At 43.1% G+C, this 19,886-nt stretch overlaps 1 protein-coding gene and 1 pseudogene across 13 annotated transcripts in view; both read right to left on the bottom strand.

Annotated features, from left to right (window-relative positions):
• FGGY (FGGY carbohydrate kinase domain containing) overlaps positions 1-19,886 on the bottom strand; it is a 399,534-nt gene that overhangs the window by 224,616 nt on the left and 155,032 nt on the right. The window lies entirely within an intron of this gene.
• Positions 10,280-11,747, bottom strand: LOC118984934 (neugrin-like; annotated as a pseudogene).

The following is a 19,886-nucleotide window of genomic DNA, read 5'->3' on the forward strand; positions in this document are numbered from 1 at the left end:
AAAATTAAAAATATAATACAGAAAATAAACAATGGGTTCCTTACAGTATATTTATATGGTTTTATATCATAATATTTATATTCCAAAAGAATAAAGCAAAAAAGATTTGTGTCCAATCTTGATAGAAGACTTAAAATGTAATAAAATCCGTTAACAAAATATACTGTTATTAAAATTATGCTGATAAAGGGCATAATAAGAAAAATGGAAATGTGAATATGTAATGATGTTACTTTAAAACTGCAAGTAACAAACTAGCATATGGAGTAAGGTTTCAGTTGTGTTAAATCAGCCAGAAAAAGGCAAAGTTAACAAAATGTATTAGAGTGGGAGACTGTTTCCTGCATTCCTTTGTTTTCTTTAATTGCTTTTACTTTTAGACTCTTCAAAAATAGAAGAAAGAATTAAAAAGGAAAAGACGATGCTGCTGTTACCAGACAGGCTTCTCAGAAACCCAAATTGACATATGTTCAAGATCCTGTTTCAGTGAAGTTCATTTATGAAAGGGCCTCAGTCAAAGTCAGGCTGGGGAAGAGCCTTGGGGCCTGGGGCTGGCAGTGAGAAGGGAGCTGAGCCTTTAGAGGTGGGGGAGGGGTGCTTAATGAGGTGATAATGAGCCAAGGTGGTCCAAAGCTCCTTAGGCCCTTAGACATATCAAGTGTCTCTGGATAATTATCAGTTTCAGGGGCTTCTGTAGCATTTTGTGCGGTACCAGCCCAGGCAGGTTTTATCTCCACCCCAGACTTGATTCACTGAGTGCCTCGGCAGCCACAGGTCTCAGCGATGAGAAAGAAAGTTCAGTGGATCTTCTTGAAGGCCGAAGAATGGAAAGCCACAGCAGTGTTTGTAATGGGGTTGCTCAGAAAATCTGTGTCAGGTACTGTGGCGATGCTGCGGCCACAACAGGCGCCGAGATGGACATGGCCCCTGTCCTCATGGAATGAGGAACATGCTGGCAGGAACATCCAACCCATGACTGTAAGCAATCCATGAGAGATGCACAGGTAATGAGTGTTATAAAAGGAGGTGCGGTAGATTTGTGGTTTGCACAGATAAGACACGAAAACTCAACTGCACACAGGACTGAGGAAGCAAACGAAAGAGATGCAGCAAGAGATTAAACAATATAAATAATTCAAGTAATTTATTTCACCATCCCACTCAGGGAACTCAGCCCTGGAGTAGAATGTAAATCAGCTCTTCCCTGGGTTGGCTTCAGCTCCTGTATTCTCACGGAGTGAAGTCTCTCATTTTGCTATATAGGGCTCTAGTGTCATTCATAACATGGCCTACCTACCTAACAGGCCTTGGGGTGCTCAGCTTGTTTGGCTCTATGTAACCTGCATTCTTTCATACAACCTAGACCCTAAAATAGGCCAGTACCTAAAAGAAAGAAAAAGGAAATAACGGAATGATTACCATGCTGGTTTGTCAGTTTCCACTATGGAGGTAGCCTCCGAAGGGATTTTCAAGGGTAATTCTGGCTGACAACATGTTCACAGCACACACTGACTTTAGAACGAAGTCATCCACTTTGACTGGTTCTACCACACCCAGAAGGTATAAAATTGAGATCCTATCTACTCAGGAGAGCCGCCCCGTAGGTCCTTGAGAGCAGAGGGATAAGCAGAGGGATAAGCAGAGGGATAAGCAGAACTCACCCAGGAAGAGAGGCTGGGAAAGGGTGGTCTGCAGAGAAAAGAGAATTCATGTCCGTACTAAAGCAGGCAAGCATGGAGTGTGTTCAAGGCACGAAGCCTGGAACATGCAAAGAGCAGGAGGGAGAAAGCAGCCTAACTTACATACTGCAGACCCAAATCTGACTAAATCTGCAAGCGTCCTTCACCTGTGGACTCCAACAACATTAACCCAGCACTTCCTAAGCCTCCCTGAGCCAGCTGGACTCCAACGTCGGTCGCCCTTCCTTTATTTCTTCCCACTCACGGGGCACTTCAAGCATTGGCAGGTCAGTTCAGAAAAAACTGTGGGCTGCCTACCGCACACCAAGCACTAAAACCTCTCTCAGACGTGGCACCTCCCTTGTTCCTCAGCTTTCCTCAGCTGTTCAGACCACGTGGGCTCCTTCTCGGCAGGGCTGTCACTGACGGTCGGTGTACCTGGCACAGTGCCAGGTTTGAGTGAATGCCCAGTAGGCACGTGAGCTATTGCCAGATGCTTCTTATTGGTGAAAAGTCCAAGGCACAGGGGAGGTAAGCCATATGCCAGAGGACATTCACATTATTGGTTTCAAAGTTGGGTATATGGGACAAGTCTCCAATGATATGGTTTTCCCCAAAAGCTGGGGTCTAAATCCAGCTTTTGCTCAGTTTTTAAATGTTGTTAAGTCACTCTCCCACCGTGACTCAAAGAAAGTTCTAGAGCCAGACTGACTGGTTTCAACTCCTGTGTGACCTTCGGCAAATTATTTAACCTCTCTTTGCACATGTTTCATTATCTGTAAAATGGGGACAATAGTCTCTTAGGAGACTGTTGAGTGAGTTATATGAGCTATTACAAACAAGCTCTTAGAACAGTTCCCGGCACACAGAGGGTACTCAGGAATGACGGCTAAACTTATTATGTTAATGCACTTGCTATTTCCCCAAACTTGATGAGTCACCATTTTTATTAGTTATGATTAAATGAAGCTACAAATCCACAAAATAGTGACATTAAAAAGAAGAAAAGAAAAATTTCTCTCCCATGTAAAAGACAGAAAGTCCACGGCTGGCACAGCAGGACCACGACAGCTCCCTGTGCTGCCGTCCCCGGGGAACGGCCCTTGTCTTCTCCAAAACGGCCTCGAGGACTCCAGCCAACCCACCTGACACAGGCAGGCAGGAAGGGAAAACATGACCACCACCACCCCTGCACCCTCACCCTTTTAAAGCAGATTTCTCAGGAATCCCAGAGGATACCTCTGCTTATATCTCATTGGCCAAAACAAAGCATACAGAGCTAAAAAGGAGGCTAGGAAATGTAGTCTTTACGGAGCGATGTTAGTAAAAAGTCTGAGCTGTGTTAATAACAGGGACAGGACTATGTAGATCGGTGGGCATTCAGCATTCTCCACACTGCTGGTCACACACATGAGCTAGCGATGAAGTTGAGGATGACCCCAGGGCAGTCCCACTTTATGGAGGCTCTGGGGTTTATAAAAACTCAAAGGGCATTTCCAAGCACATTTTCTCAGGACCTATAAAGCTGCCTCTACTGTAATTATTTTGAAAGCATATCCCCCTTAAGGAAAATGTAACTGTACAGGTCTGATTCACTTTAAATTACTGAAACATTGATTTTTTAAAAAGGTGTTTGCTAGCCAAGACGTTTAGAACCATCTTAATGAGCTTAAAAAATAAAACTACTCTTCTTTTGAAAAGTGGAATCATGTCTTTGTCAATTAAAAGAAAAACTGAACCCCCAGATTGATGTGCTTACCTATCCCTTAGTGAGGGATGACCTATCTTTTCTAAGATTGAGTTACAAAAAAACAAATAAATAAAAGCCCATATTCTCATCACTACCAAGGAGAATTTCATTTTAAACATATTGTTTACTGCATATTAATTATGGATTATCAATAATTTGACTGGTTTTTACTGCCAAATCTTTTAAGATAATGCATGTGATGATAACTCTTCGTGGAGGCATTGCTTACTGAAGCATTTTCTCCAATCGCAGGTATATAGAATGAGGCTCATAAAAAAGTCACATCTGTGATTGAAAATCCTTTTCAAATAAACATTACAGTCCTGAACAAATGCACTCTTACTGCCTGGCAAGCTTACCAGACTTCTGCTGTATTACAGAGAGATGAGCCATAAGGAACTATTCCATCAAGCCCAGTGGAAAGAAAAATTATGATGGACTAGGTAGACTGTATTTGGAAAAAAAGCAGGAAGAAAGAGGATACAAGGGAGAACGCAGAAGATACATTGACTCTGGCCCTTCTCCGTGAGATGAGTCAGAAAACCAATAAGCCAAATGATTCAGCACCAACCCCATGAAAAATGCATGAACTAAAATGACTGGGGGTGTAATTTACTGACAAAAAGCATGAGCTTTTGGAGTGAGACAGGCCTAGTTTTGAATCCCTGTTCCTCCACTAAGTAACTGGGAGACTCTGGGCCAGTTCTCTAACCCCTATGGTCCATGACTGCCGCATGTGTAAAAGGACAATAATCATTGTACCTGTACATCACTGGTTGAAAAGTTCACCTGACAGTTCATGTAAAATGCTTGGCAACAGTCCCTGGCACATAATACACACTCAGCAAATGATAACCTTTATCAGTACGCTCTTCACGTTCCCCCTCTTCTTATAATAGACATCCTTCCTCCAAAACCCCGCATCCTTCATCTTTCCTTTAAAAAGTCAAACTGCGAGAGGTGCGGGTGGGCGTGGAAATGACAATTTCAGCCCATCTCCCTAGGACTTCTAATTTCATTGAAGCTGAAATAAGAGGGAGGAAACTGCTGTGGACAAGGATTTCTGCTCTTGTGTCAGTTTCAACTGTCACTAGCTGCTAAAAATGAAAATGCAAATTTTGAACAAAGCCAAGGTTTCATCTAGAACCGGAAGCCATCATTTAGGTTGGCAAGAGTTAAATGAGAATGCCACTTACTGAGCTGACACAATAGAAATACCTCAAAAAGCAAAGAACAAAAATCAAACTAGATACAGGAAAATAGACAATTTATTAAGAACACAGTAGAAAATTAAGGCTGGTTAGGTAAAGTTTGAAGTTATAATCCCAAATTCCACAGAATATTTTATTCTCATAGGTCTTTACACTCACTTTTCAGTAACAACAGGAAATTAATGTTTTCTCCAAGGTCCACATGCACCTCACAGGCAGGGTCTGGCTGCGACTCGATCATGCTGTATCTCCAAGACCCAGCACCATGCCTAGCAGGGGGGATGCTCCTTAAATATTTGTGGAGCAGCTGAGTAAATGAAGACATGAAGGAGTGATGTTCATCAGTTTCCTCTATTTATGTTGAGAATTTTCCTGGGTAACCATCGAACTTGGTCAAAGCTGTTGAGAAGTCACCACATAAAGCAGTGGTATTTTTACCACCCACAAATACAGACCAATGAAGGTAGTCACGTCACTGATCCTCTGGAGGAAATCTGAGGGACCATTTACTTCCGTGGGTCTCAAAATGTGGCCGGGACCACCCTGGGAGCTGCTGGAACTGCCGGTGCTCGAGCCCCGCTCCACACCTTTGGAACCAGAAACTGCCATGGGGCTCGGCAATCAGTATTTCCAGAAGGTTTCGGGTGGTTTTATACACACTCCAGTTTGACAACAGCTGATAGAGTTCAATCCCCTCCATTTACAGAGGAAAAAATGGGGGCCCAGAAATGGAATATCAGTTACTTTTCCAGAATCAACTTTTGTAATAATTAGATAATTAAAAGGTCTCCAATGAGAGAATTAAAAGGTTCAGGTCAATAGAATGAGAGTGAGAATAATGTGTATAATTACTTGTTCATGACCTTAGGGAAGGAACATACATTCACCTTCCTTTTCTTCCCTTCCTGAAGGCTGAAATGGACCTTCCTTCGGTCATGTGGACGAAATCCTATAAATGGCAGAAAACCAGCTGAAAAGCCTGCATCTTTGAATCCATTCAAGTGCAGTACCAGCCCTGGACCAAGAAAAATAAATTCTTCATATTTGAACCACTGTTGTTGGAGATTTTATTACAGCAACAGCTTGTATTCAAAGTAATAAAAATCGGAACTCTAGTCATATGTGTGTTTATTCAGAAATGCCCATAAAATTATATGGTATATACTATATTCTTTCTAGTGCCAATAAGCCTTTAGAATGCTCCAAAAATGGCAATATTTCAATATCCAAACTAAATCTCACAGACTAAGCAAGACTGTCAAATAAATCAGAACTCTCTTATCAGGTCCTATAGTTATATCTATGTGTATATACATACTACATATACACACATATAAACAATTATATATATATGTAATTTCTCCTTTATTTATATACATAATTTCCCTTTGGGGAAATGTAATCAAGATTCCTAGATCCAAAAAACTTTGTGTGTGTGTGTGTATGTGTGTGTGTACACAAAGCTATGTCTTTTAAATAAATGGTCATTTTTGCAGAGATAAGCCCTTGCTCAAATATGAAAACATTTGTCCATGATTCAAGTAATTGAGGTTGAAGTTTCCTACCATGAAGACTACAGACTTCACTTTAGATTTGTGTCTGGCAAGCCCACAGGAGGTTATAACATCAGGCTGGTTTTTGAAATAATTCCAGGGTGACCTAAGCCATTAAAAGAAGACTCAGCTGGTGATAAAAGGATCTTGGTAAACATGATCATCAACTTGACAAACACATTCATCTGGAGACACCTAACCCTTAGTCTATACCCCTATAAACAGAATTTTCTGAATAGTTGAGTGTACCCGGGAGAGTACAGATCTTTTCACCATCTGGTTATCAGAGATTCCCTTTTCTTCCTATTCTTGCACAGCTGGGCTAGTGAACTATGAGGAAATAAATCATTTACATTGGCCAAGTAGTTAACATAGACCTGAACTAGTATTCACAGCACCAGGAAATAGTATTCTATAAATTAGATTTTCCCCTATCAAGTTTTACAAGATACTCTTTGTGAAATATATCCAAACACAAACACATTCCCATGGGAGCATGTGTTTCTTCAAGTGCCCAGAGCTGAGATGAAGTGAAGTAGTGCATCCTTTGGGAAGTCTCCATCTTCCCAAGTCAGAAATCAGTTCAGTTCAACCCCTTAGCCTGCAGGCTTTGCAAACACAATGTCAAAAAAAAATCTTTCTAATGAACTGAACCACCAATGGTTTTTGCGTCACACAAACGGAACCTAGGGGAGTCTGTGCCTCCAGACTTCCAGGCCAACAGCTAAACGGTCAAGAGAATCTTAAAGCTGCGCTGCTAATTCTCTCTCACCAGACTCTGTATTGTTGAGGCACATGCCCATCAGACACCTTCACTCGCACCTGGGCTCCCGTATGTCCATGGTTCTGACGAGGACAGCAATGGCTGAAGAAACAGGATGGGCATTCGGAAAGAGAGCCACTGCTGGGTAGGAAAAACACGCGAAAGGCCCTTCGGGGACAGAATCTGGCTTAGCGCTCCAGCTCTGCCTCACAGCAATTCAGAGACTGTCCCTAATGATGTACCTTTCCTGGGCTCCCGTTGTCTTCCTTACAAAACGGAGCAGATGTCCTCTATGTTCCTTCCCAAGTACTAACATTCCAAAATTATCAGAAAACTTTGAAGAACTTTATATTCTAAAGGAAAATAATGGTCAATGTAGGTTTAAAATATTTCAACAGTTCCTTGATGCCTAATATAATGGTTTCTAAACTTTAACATTGTGCATGCCTCCAAAAATGTCTTCAGCATGGATTTCCATATAAATATTGATTACTTATAATTACATATAAATTATAAATTACACATGAATTTATAAGTGTTATGTGATTATGTGTGTATAAGACATACATAAAATAGAACTGTTAAAAGAATAAACAAAAATGATACATTATTTTCCCATATGCAACAGACCATCTTGCTTGGCATTACTCGGGACAGAAAATCCCATTTAGAGAACATGAACATAGACGAGCAAGTTTAAGCAACTCATCATCGCATAGAAAGGCCATTATAATTTGGCCCCTGCCAATTTCTCCAGCTTCTCCCTTCCTTTGTTCTACCTCAAACTCAATGTTCTGGCAACTTCTTCCCTGCAAACACCACATGACTCAGCTCTGAACTTGTACTTATGCTGTTACTCAATCAGCAATATCCTTCACCCAATTCTTCACCTGAAAAACAGCTTCTCATCTATGATAGAGACTCTAAGCTGCGTACTTAGTACAAACCCTCTCCTTCTTTCTTAACAAGCAACTCTGATTTTATTGAAGATTTCAATGTGACCGATGAAAAACTCATCTTTTCCAACTTCCCTTAGAGATAGTGGTATTCATGCGATACAATTCTGACCAATGAGATGCAGACAGAAGTGACAGGCTGAGGCGTCAGAGGTGACATCCTGAAGTGAAAGCAGACTCAGTTAACATGCACACTTTGCCCTTTGTCCTTCTTCTGCCATTATAACAGGGACAGGTCACTAAAGGCTAGACAACGAGACCATGGGAGCAGGCCCTGTGGGAAGGACAGGGTGTTACAGGCAGAGAACTGAAAGATGGGCTGCAGACTAGAGGACAGAGGTCAAGGCGGAGAACGGTACCAGCAGGGGAGGCCATGGTTGGGCTTCTTTTGTGTCCCAAGAGCAACGGGAAGACTTGGAAAGGTTTATGCTGGAAAGTGACAGTATTAGATTTTAATTATAAAAAGCTCATGCTGGCTGCAGTGTGAATAAACTGAAGAAAGCAAATTTTCATTCAGCAAGACCTGTGAGAAGACTGCTGAATAATAGTCCAGGTGGAAGATTATAGCAACAGAGACTTGGTAGCACTTAATGTAGAGAGAGGACGTGGATTACAGAGATATTTGGAGCACAAAACCTGGTAACTGAACAGGTGCGGGGAATCAAAGAGCCGGGTACATCAAGGGCTCGCAGAACTGGCGGTGCGACTATTCACCACCATTACCGAAACGACGAATGAGCACCCCCTTCCTCTGTGCTTGCAACCAGAATGCTGAGCGCACCGGAGAAAATCACCCAAAAGGGCACACTAATAATTTCACAACAGCCCCTCAACGAGGCTCTCAACATCATTCAACAACCCTCCAAGTTTTCTCTATCTCAATCTTTCCCACTGTTCTCAAACTTGTGACTCCCCCACACCCTCAAACGGTCATCTCATCTCCTCCTTCACATAGAAAACAGAAGAGCTCCCTCAACTTCCCATTTCTGCGCATCCATTCCTCCCAGGTCTGCATTCATCTTCTTCCTATTACAACAGAGGATATACCCTCACTCCTTTCTAGAAGCCGTTCCCTTCTCCCTTCTCTCTGTGGTGTCACCAGCCTGTCACTACTGGGACCTTCTCATTGGCATTTAGACCCCCTCAAGCAAATCTCTTCCATCTTCAGGCAACCAACAAAGCACAAGAAAACCCCATCCACTTTCAACTGTTCTTCCTCCTCTAGCCAGCCCCCCCCCCACACACACACTTTTCTGTCTCTCCCTTCCAACCAGATTTCTCAAGAGCTGCCCAAATGGGCTGGCTCTGTATTCTCAGTCTGGCATCGGACTGCCCTGCTGTCCTGACCACACATCTGACCTGTCGCCTCAATCCACACTGACCAGCAGTGTGATGTAGGGTGACTGACTTCTCTGTGCCTTATTCCTTCTGTAAAACGGAGCAAAGGGATGAGATGCCACAGATCTCATAACGTTACTGCAATATGACAATATACATTAAGCCCATGGCATCAGTGAATGCTTGGTAAATGAATGTCAGTTGTACTAATTATTTACTCCTCAACCCTTATCTTCTCCACTACTTTTATAATTAAGTGGCTTTCATTAAAGTCTCCATCACTTTGCCAAATGGATAGTTTTCCGATTTCATCTCAGTTTCTCTCTCAGCATCCCTGGGAATTGTTCCCCACCATTCCCAACTCTCCGGGTCTTGTTATCTCCCTGTCCCTTACACCTTAGCCTCTTTTGCAGGCACATCCTCCTCTGCCTGGCCTTTAAGTATTGCAACTCCTTCCCCCCAGACCCATTTGTCTTCTTCCTCTAGAGTCTTGCACACATACCTGCAGCCTCAAATACCATCTACACTGATAATTTCCAAATCTGTTTCTAGCCTCATCCTCCTTCTTGGCGTAGACCCCCTGGTTACTCCATGTCTTCACATGGAAATCTCAAAGGCACAAAATCCTGATCTCAACTGGCTTTTATCTGTTTTAACTCTCCTCTGAAGCATTTGTTTGTGTGTATTTTCTAACACTATTTAGTCGTTCATTTACCTAACATCATATTTTGAGTACCAGCTATGTCCCACACTTTTTTCTTTTTTTTTTTGCTACATTTCAGTTTATTTTGCACATAATGAAAACAGCCAATTGACTAAGCAGTTTCAGAACTGTTAGTGTTCATTAATCAAGAAATAAACAAAGTCAGAAGGCCAACATCTCAATTCCTCCAAAACATATTTTGCAGGTACAAAAGAAATCCCTAACACATGCAATATGGTCTGGTTTTGAAACACAGAAAGCCTAAGCAAGATGGGTGAGTACTGAATGTACTCAGACTAAGGGAGTACAAGACCAAGGAAGCTGGGTCAGACCAAGGGAGCCAAGCTCCAGGAAGCTGGGCTGTACCCGGCCGGGCATTCAGGCTGCCCCCATATACACCTGCCCTGTGAAGTCCACTGCCTCTCGTCAGTTGGAAACCAAGCAACTCTCTCCTCCATTTCCAGACTCATCGCTTCCTCTTATTTCAGGGTGGCTGATCCGCACACAGAAATCCAGGCAGCGCAGATGCGCCAGCCCAGCTGGGTTTGACGCAGCATCTCCGCAAGTCGGGCTCCAGCTCAGATTCTACACACGAAGTTTGCACTGCCGTCAAAGAACTCGCGCCCCCCTGCACCTCTGCACCGCTTTGCTGCTGAAGTCCGACGACCTGCTCTCCTGCCTTCAGCTCCTCCAGCCTGATTGCCCTGGGCAACCCAGCCCTGTCAGTCCCCCGGGGCGCCCTCACATTCCAAGGTGGGACACTTTCTCAGCTCTCTCCAGTGACGTCCAGCTGCAGCCACAGGCGCCAGGCTCTCCTCCTCCAGGCTCTGGATCCCGTTATTCCTTCTCTTCTGTCCCCTCGGTGGGTCTGTGCTGTGAATATTCAGTTCCGTCACCTTCAACGTTGTGCTGTGACCCTGGCCTTAGCATGAGGCTTCACCCCCCAAGAGTAGCCTGTGGGAAGCAGTTTCCAGGGATCCCCAGAGCCTGGAAGCTGGCCGAACGAGTGGGCAAGCCCACTTTCTTAAGGACTTTTTGATCCTGCTTCAGTTTCTGCTCCAATGTGGGAACAAACTTGCTCTTTAAAACCCTTCTGATCACATCAGGGCTAACATCAAAGCCTTCCGCCAACCTGGGGACTGACCAGGACTCTGCAAATTCTTTATGTAAGTACAGGATCTGCTCCATGGCTTCCCTCGTCAGAGTCCTGGATGGGGCACTGGCGCCTCCATTTGCCTCCGAATTTGCTGGAACCAAATGGCTTTTTTCTGTCGTTTCAGGGTGCCGGAGAAGAGAACCAATGGCAGGAGCCATGCGTGGAAGCAAGCGGGGTGGCTGAAGTCCCGGGCTAAATCATGGAGTGCTAGCCCCCCTCTTTGTTCACCGCCCCAGAAATCGCACACCTAGAACTTGGGCCAGCCGAACTCTCTAAACGGGTGACGAAATACATCACTGGTGAAGGGACCCTTGGTCCCAAAGGAGCTGAATACCTGCCCCTGCGTCTCTGATCAGAATAAGAAACAAGGGCCACTGCCAACGCAACAGCTGGACGCCTGGTGCCAAGGAGACGAGGCCTGGATCTCCGGGCCGGAGGCCCTCCTTCAGGCTGAGGGCCCAGAAAAGAGCTGATACCTCTCCACCTCCCGCAGCTCCTGCTCCTCCGGTTCCCAGTCGGAATCGGGTGGGCTTGCTGCCCATAGAACCTGGGCCTGCCACCCCTCAGGTTCCGAAACCACAGGGAGCTACGACAGCTCGGACACGCCTGGCGAGCAAGAGGCCCGGGGTGCCCGCCATGTTGACAGCTGTCCCCCACTTTTTTCCATGTACTATCTTGTCTCAGAAAATATTGGAGGGAGCTTATAACTAGTAGGCAAAGGTAACATAAGGTAAGTGGGATTAAAGATGAAATAAAACTAAAGATGGGAACAAAATGAATTCAAATGGGGCTAAACACATATACCATTGGCTTACAAATCCACTGTAGGTAAGTCCCAAATTCACTTTACATCCTCAAGCGGCCAAAAGAATGAGGAATATCTTGCCAGTAATTCAATATAATGCCCATAAGAGATCAAATAAAAGCAATTACTCAGAAAAACCAGGTGAAAGTAAAAATAATTCGAGCACTCGGATCCTATTTGATTTTCCCTGGGGGGCCTGCATGACGCGGTCGCTGTGTGAGGTCACCCTAACTCCCAGGCACTACTCAGGGTGGCAGGTAGGAGAACCTGGGTCCTCACAGGTTGAGGAACTCACTTGACACTAGTCACACAGCTAGTCAACGGCAGAGCCAGGATGCCGACATGTCCACGTGGCTCCAAATCCCATTTTCTCTCCACTATCCCAAAGCATATTTTGAAAATACAATACCCCCACCCAGGAGCTCTGAAACAGCAGATTTCTACGTTAATGTCCACAATAGGACGACATGACAGCACAAAAACTCAGTCTCTTAACGATCCCTGGGCAGCTTCTGTAATTCGAATTTGAAGATGAATGCTCAGTCCTCAGTAGAAGAGAATGGGGGGAGGGAAGCAGAACATGAAGTATTAATAAACATCGTAAAATCATTACCTGGTCCCTTAAGTAGCCTCTGAAGTAAAAGCAGTGGGGAAAAAAAATTGCAGGAGGCTTTTTCCCCCTCCTAATAGATTGTACATTTCAACAGCTAAAAGGGTATAAAAATTTAACGGAATTTTTAATGTCTTTCTAGGTTTTACAATACCACAAAGAGATCATCTTCATTCCCTCTGCGACAAGAACAGATGGGTGGCAGGGGTGGTGGGGCCGTGACTCACTGCTTCCTCCTGCCCGCAGAGGCTGTCTGGGAAGCAGGCAAACTTCTGGGATCAATAGGGTTCACGGCAACGCAGGATCTGCCAACAAACCTTGGAGAGGCCATTAGTCAACCGGTGACCTGCCAACCCGACCACAGCAGCCTTCTGATGTGGATTCTCAGAAAGGTTAGCCTGTGATGGGAAACTGAAAAGGTCATGGTATCTCACCATCAGAACTCCACAGAACCAGGGTGAAGGGCACTGCAGAGTTGCTAGGAATGCAGAGGTAAGGGCAACCTCGGAGGCCAAGGTCGCCACCCACCAGCTGCATGACCAAGAGAAGCTAAGCAGAAGAGGCAGCAGCCATGGCCACACAGAAGGACAACCAGTGGAAATGGCTGCCTTCCGAGAACACTGACTTAAATGACCTCTAAATAGACAAAAATAATGACACGAGGTCAGATGTCCAACCAGATCTAGAAGCAAGTCCCAAGTTATAAATTTTGAGAATAAAGGAAAAAATTCCAAAACTGAATTTTGAATTGCAACATCATTAAAACACATGCAGCTTTGCAAAATGTCACATTATTCATTCATTCTTCTCCCAGAATTTCAGAAGAACTTCATGTTAGGCAGAGGAAAAAAGTTTTAAAATATGGATAGTCTAGTTGAAAATACAAGTAGACAGACAAGACAGAAGGACCAAAGTGCTACTGGAGCCTGTACAGTGCTCCAAACAGGGACAGCGTTACTGAGAAAACAGTTCCAAGAAAGGGTAACACCTAAGGTTAGGTTCGCATGACTTCTTCATAGTGAACTTGGGCTAATTCTTAATGACTTACTCTTTCACAATTATGTGCTAAATAACCAAACCAATATATCTTGTATCGTTAACATGAAGGACAGGCCAATAGTTTTTATAAACCAAACTTTTGAACACTGAGATAAAGGATAACCACTCTCCTATCTCTGAGCAGCAATTCAGTTATATCCTCAGTGGCCCCAAGACTGCATTTAAACCGATTTTCCTAGTTGTGGATATCTAGCTGGGCATAAATATATAAAAGTGATTTAGATTATCAAAATACTCTCTTAGATTTTTCATTTTCTCTCAGCCACACTTGGTCTGATTAAGCCTGGTTTTCTGGAATGATTTCAGCACCATTTCACATCCTGTTCCTTTCAACTTTCTTAACTCTAGCCACGCTGGCCTTCCTTCACCATACTCCTTCCTGCCACAGAGTCCTTACAAATGCTGTCCCCTCTGCCTGAAATACTGTTCTCTGCCATCTTCACAGAGTTAATGCATATCCAGTCTAGTTTAATCATCACTTCCTCAAATATTTCCCAGTTTCCCTGACAACGTTGTATCCCCTTATTATACAGTGTTGACGTCTGCTTTACCCATTCTTTGTAGCATTTACCTCAGTGGCAATCTTTAAATTGATTGACTGATTGATTGATCGATTAACTGGTGCTCTCTGTATTAGCCTGGAAACTCCAGGAAGGCAGGAACCCTGCTAGCTTGGATTCACCATTATTCTCCAACAAGCAGCACAATGCCTCATGTTGTTAAGTTAATGAATGAGGGCAAAGAAGGGAGATGAGAGCTGAGCGTTTCCTCTCTTTTTTAACTCAGTTATTACTCTGATTATGTTTTTGCACATAATTAGTCCTACCTTCTCAGTTTTCCTTCCTTTGAATATAATTATCAAAAGTCCTTTTTGGTTGTTCAAAGAAGCTAACATCAGGGGAGTCCAATGCTAGCTCCATTTCTCACTATGATATTTCACGCAGCATTGAACCTTCTTGTGCTGGTTAATTTACCTATTTTTACCTGAGTCTTACCAGAGCTAGCCACTTTATGTACATCATTGCTCCATCACAAGGACCATGCAAGGTAGGTATTCCTACCTGTCTAACAGATGAAGAAATCAAGCTTCAGAGAGCTTTAGTGACTTGCCCAAAGTTATACAGCCCATCAGTGGTCAATTTTGGATTTGATACCAGGTCTTTCTGATTCTAAAGCTCATGACTTCTGGTTTTTCCAAATGCTATGAAGACCTATCTTTCAAATTTGGTGGGAAAAATAAATCTGAAAAGAAGTACTCTTCTAAAGTCATGAAGCATTATGGGAACATTAGTCACTGAGTTAATTATTACCTATGTATCCTATGTTCTTTATTTGCCTATGGATATGTGTCTTTTTGCTCATAGAGAAAAAGCTAAAGAGTGTGTTGTGGGACTGAAGAATTTAGGAAAACCTGTAATTCTGATCAAGGTAACCTCTCCAGGAGATAAGCCTAGAATGTGATTATAATGTAGAAGCAGAAATATGATTACTTTGATTATATCCTGCTTGCAAAAAAGTTATGTGAACCCAAGGGTGGAGCTCAGAAAAAGATCACTCCCCCAAATCAGAAGAAGTTGGTTATAATTACATGGAATTTTTCAAGGGATATTGGCTTTGGCAGACATGACCTATCACCTAGAGAGGAATTGGAGTTCAGGAGAATGGCCAGTTATTAATGCAGTAAGAAATAACATTTTCTGAAGACTTAGCATGTGCCGGAGCTTCACCTGCTTTATTTCCTTGATCCTCCTAATACGTCTACTCATCCTCATAATATACTAATTAAGGCTCAAAAATAAATAAATAAATAAATAAAGTACCATGCCCAAGAATACATATGACAGGGCTTGCATGCCTTACAGACAACAGAGCCAGAACTACATTCATGCCCCTCTGACTCTAGTGACCCAATTCTCAACCATTAGAATAGGTAAGAGCTAACATATTACTTAATTATTTTAGTTTATCTAACTCAGTGGCTTAAGAGCTTGATTGATGTGCTCCCAGATCCAACTATCCCTGGCCACTTGACAAAGTCCTATTCCTGCATTTGCAAGGTTGAATGCAAGGACAATGGTTGGGTGAATTTACCTGTGTAAGTCTCTCCCTTGGTGGCATTGTTCTGCTACTCTTAGTCTCTTTTGAACAACCATTTCCAAACTGGCTAAATGACCAAAGTTTGTTTAAAAATGTCAAACAGGAAAGGTAGCATAGAGTAGTGGAACAGCCACAGGACGGGGGGTCGGAAGACCTGGTTTCTGGTCTCAGCTGTGTCACTCAGGCGTTGTAAAACCAAGCAAATCCACCCTCCCCCTCTGGGGCTTGGCTCTTCATATATAAAATGGGGGCATTAGAGCAAAATCTCCACAGTCCCTTTGCTCTGGTATTAACTGACTGCTCAGCAGTAGGAAGAGACCGACCTCACCCTTTGGGGGCTTCCAAATATCTTCCAGATGCCATGCTGAAAGTTACATGAAACCTTATATCCAACAAAACCTCTGCAAGCCATTGTCTCACATGAGGTGATCATCACTGTTCCCTTGCCCTTCTGGCTCTGCAGGGCTATTCCTGGAAGGGCCAGCAGCTGAAACAGTACTTCTGGGAACCTAAGGGTGATGAGAAGCAGGGGGCACCATTACTTCCTTCAGGCCCAAAACGCAGGGCACAGAGTGTTGCAGAAGTGAAAACCATTGTCCTCCAGGCACCAAGGTACACTTAAAAATGATAACAGTCCTGGCTGATGTAGCTCAGTGTATTGAGCACGGGCCTGTGAACCAGACAATCACGGTTCGATTCTCAGTCAGGGCACATTCCTGGGTTGCAGGCCAGTTCCCGGCAGGGGCCAGTTCCCAGCCGGGGATGCACAAGAGGCAACCATACATTGATGTTTCTCTTACTCTCTCCTTCCCTTCCCCTCTAAAGATAAATGAGTAAAATATTTTAAAAAATGATAACAGCTAACATGTCTATAGGCTTCATAAACCACACTGTTCTATGATATCCGAGACCTCATTTCAGTTTCACGAGAAACCTTATGGAAGGAAGGATAAGAAATGGATACTGTATCTGATTAAAGGTAAAAAATGGGCTTGGGACACACACACACACATCTTCACAAGAGCTACAAAATCCCTAAAACTGCCCTTAATTTTATTTATAGCACTGGCAGAAGTAGTCACTGGAACTCTCTTGAGAGCAATGGAGCTAATCTTGTTAGGCTGTTTCTTACCAGTGGCCCCATCTTCAAGGTAGATGAAGTCCCACTAGAAATTAAACCCAGTCCCCTTCCTATCCCACCCCAGGCCCACTGTGCTCCAGCTGCACCCAGCAATGCAGACCCCCTACACTCTTCCGCACCTCCATGACTTTGCCCGTGTTGTTTCTTCTGCCTCAGAGGTCATCTCCCCTATTGGGTAAGCTATCACTCATGAATTTCTGGTACATCTCAACTGCCATCTCATGAGAAGACTTCCTTGATATTACTTCTAGGTGTTAGCAACTTCCTGCTCTGCTTCTCCACAGTACTTTGGACATCTCTAGACTTATTGAAAAACAGTGAGATTACTGATTTATTCATGTATCCCCACCCTCTGCTACACAGACATGAGACTCCCAAGGGGATTGACTGTGGTGAGTTCATTTATGTGTATCTCTAGTATTCACTCAGCACCTGGCACGTAGGAGACACTCAGTAGTGTGCTTGGATGGATAGATACATGATTGGATAGATCACTAACTGACATGAAGACCTCTATCCAGGTCATTCTCCATCAGGAAAAAGTTTTATTAAAAGGTAAAATAAGACAGTACAGTACTCAGAGGACATGTACTTGCCTGAAGAACAGGAAAGACCTTGTTCTATCTCTTGGGCAGGAATGACAAGGGTGATAAGAGGAGATGGGACAGACAGAAAGCTCAGGGTAAAGGACAAAGGCGAAGCCTAGACCAAAGCACCCACAGGGATAACCTCCCTCAAAACATGGAAGAGAGTATTGTCATAGCTCCACAGAGCCTGGAAAATGTAGATTGCCTGGGGCCAAAGACCTCCCAGTATGAATTACTAAAAACAGTTAGATTGTGATACCAATATGCAGCAGCAGTTCAAAAAACTAAATGAAAAGCAAGTTTTGCATTCTAAGAAATAAAAGCATGACTCCTTGAAAACATGCCCGGTCCTATTGGGCAAATTCAGAACATTGGATATTAATAGCCTAAAAGGAATTTTATAATACCCACAACTATCAATGACATCACTGGATTCTGGGTCCCAACACTGGTCATGACGAATATTGCTGGTGAAAACCCCCTACACATGTTTCCATAGGGGGATTTTTTCTCTCTCTTCCAGGATGAAGTAACACTAATATGAACAGGGCCACCTCCTGCTTCTATTCTCTTATTTGTTCCATCTATCAGAAGAGGAATCGCTTCACTGATCCATGAGACTTGAAAAAGAAAGCCAACATCCATGGGACCATGTTACCCAGAAAATAGAACCACAGCCTTGAAACAGGGTTAGCACAGGTTCAGCACCTGTCTCCCTTCTTAAACTACCCGCGCTCTGGCCAGCGGGCTCTCTGAGTTCCTAAGGTAAGCACATCAAGTGCTAAAGCAGGCCCACCACGGCTCTTGTCTCCTTTTCCCAGCCCCTGGGCATGCCAAGGAGTGTATTAAGTTGCTGTCATGCAGATCCCAAGGTCCATCCAGGTCCCTTCCTCCGTCCCTTTAATTCAGTGTAACCAAAGCCAATACTCAGTTTGCTTCTGGTGGTTCTGTGAACTGCCCTCAACTGGCTGGACTTTAGAATAAAGGAGGAATGAGTATTGGAGCATCTGTGTCCTCAACACACACTCTACGTACAATTTTAAGTCTACAAAACAAAAAAAAAAATAATAAAACACAGCTTTAGTTAACTACAGGATTTATTTTACTCCATAGAAAAGCAATATTCCGAATCTTCCTAAATTAAGTTTCGTTCTTCTTGGTTTTGTTTGTTTGTTTCAATTTCCTGTGAAAGGAGTCTGTGATATTTCCTGCCACAAAAAAGTCTCCAAGATCTGGTATAGGAATAAGGTTGGACCACAGCTATCATTTAGATTGGAGTATGTTTTCTACAAGAGTTCTTTCTTAAGTGCCAAATGTGTTACTGAAAAAAGGACTGCAAACACTGAATTTACAAAATGAAATCATTGTCTGTAACCTAGTAGTATCGTTTAATTCAAAACAGTTTATGGAAAGTCTATCACGTATTACAGAAATTAAAGCCGTGAAGGGGCTTACCAAATCCTTCATCCAAACCTATCTCCACTCATTGAACAAATATTTTTTCAGCATCTACTGTGTGCTAGATGATGATACCCACAGTGTCTGATGCCAAAAATGTAGTCTCATAGAGGGAGGGAGAGAAAGCCTATTAAAAAATGTAGCCTCCCTCCCCTTAAGGAAGGGTCTTCCTTCACATATACTTTATCTTCATTTCTGCCTCTCACTTAACAGTTACTAACTCCTTCTACTTGGGCTTTAAGTTTCTTCTTTGCCTGGCTTCCCTGACCCCAAATAATGAATGAGCTATAAGCTAACACACTGAACCCTTTTATCTAACAAAGCTCTTCCTGTATTGCCAATAATCACTCTATAATTCAGCATGTTGTACGCAGGAGTTTTCACAAAGAGGTCTACCCCAATAAAACACTGAAATGCTTTTCCCAGGAAGTAAAAATGGAACCGTGGCACGCTGAAAGTGAGCCTGGACAATCGATTAGAACAGGTGGGATGTCGCTTGTCTTCTTAAGGGTCCTTTCTCCCTACTGATCTCTTCCTTCCTCTTTGCTTTTGATAGGTACTTAGGATTACATAGGTAACCTGGGAATTAGTCACATGGAACTGAAGGTCAAAATTTATTGATACAGACCATTTTATTAGACTATGGATACATAATTCCCTACAAAACACTGGGTTTATGTTTTCTTCATTGATCCTGCACATTAAATCAACTTGGAGAGTTTCAACTATATTACTTGATTCAAAAAATGCTTTTTCCTTATATTTATAATGTTTCCAAATGACATCATCCAAATACTTCCTTAAAGGAAGGAGTTAGGTAGTAACAGTTTAGTTCTGCAAACTTGCATGTAGTTACTCAAAACAATGAAAAATTGTTCTGCTGTCCTTGAACTGCACCATATAAATATTGCATTTGAGCCTTAACTTACACTGTATAAATAATTTATTTCAAAAATATCCCTCCATAAGACCATCAGTTGCTGAGGTGTTCGGTTTTCGGGGAAAGCCTTTATTTACTGC

The sequence above is a fragment of the Sturnira hondurensis genome, unplaced genomic scaffold (genome assembly GCF_014824575.4).
Source record: "Sturnira hondurensis isolate 20B ecotype Veracruz unplaced genomic scaffold, ASM1482457v3 Scaffold0004068, whole genome shotgun sequence".
Lineage (NCBI taxonomy): Eukaryota > Metazoa > Chordata > Mammalia > Chiroptera > Phyllostomidae > Sturnira > Sturnira hondurensis.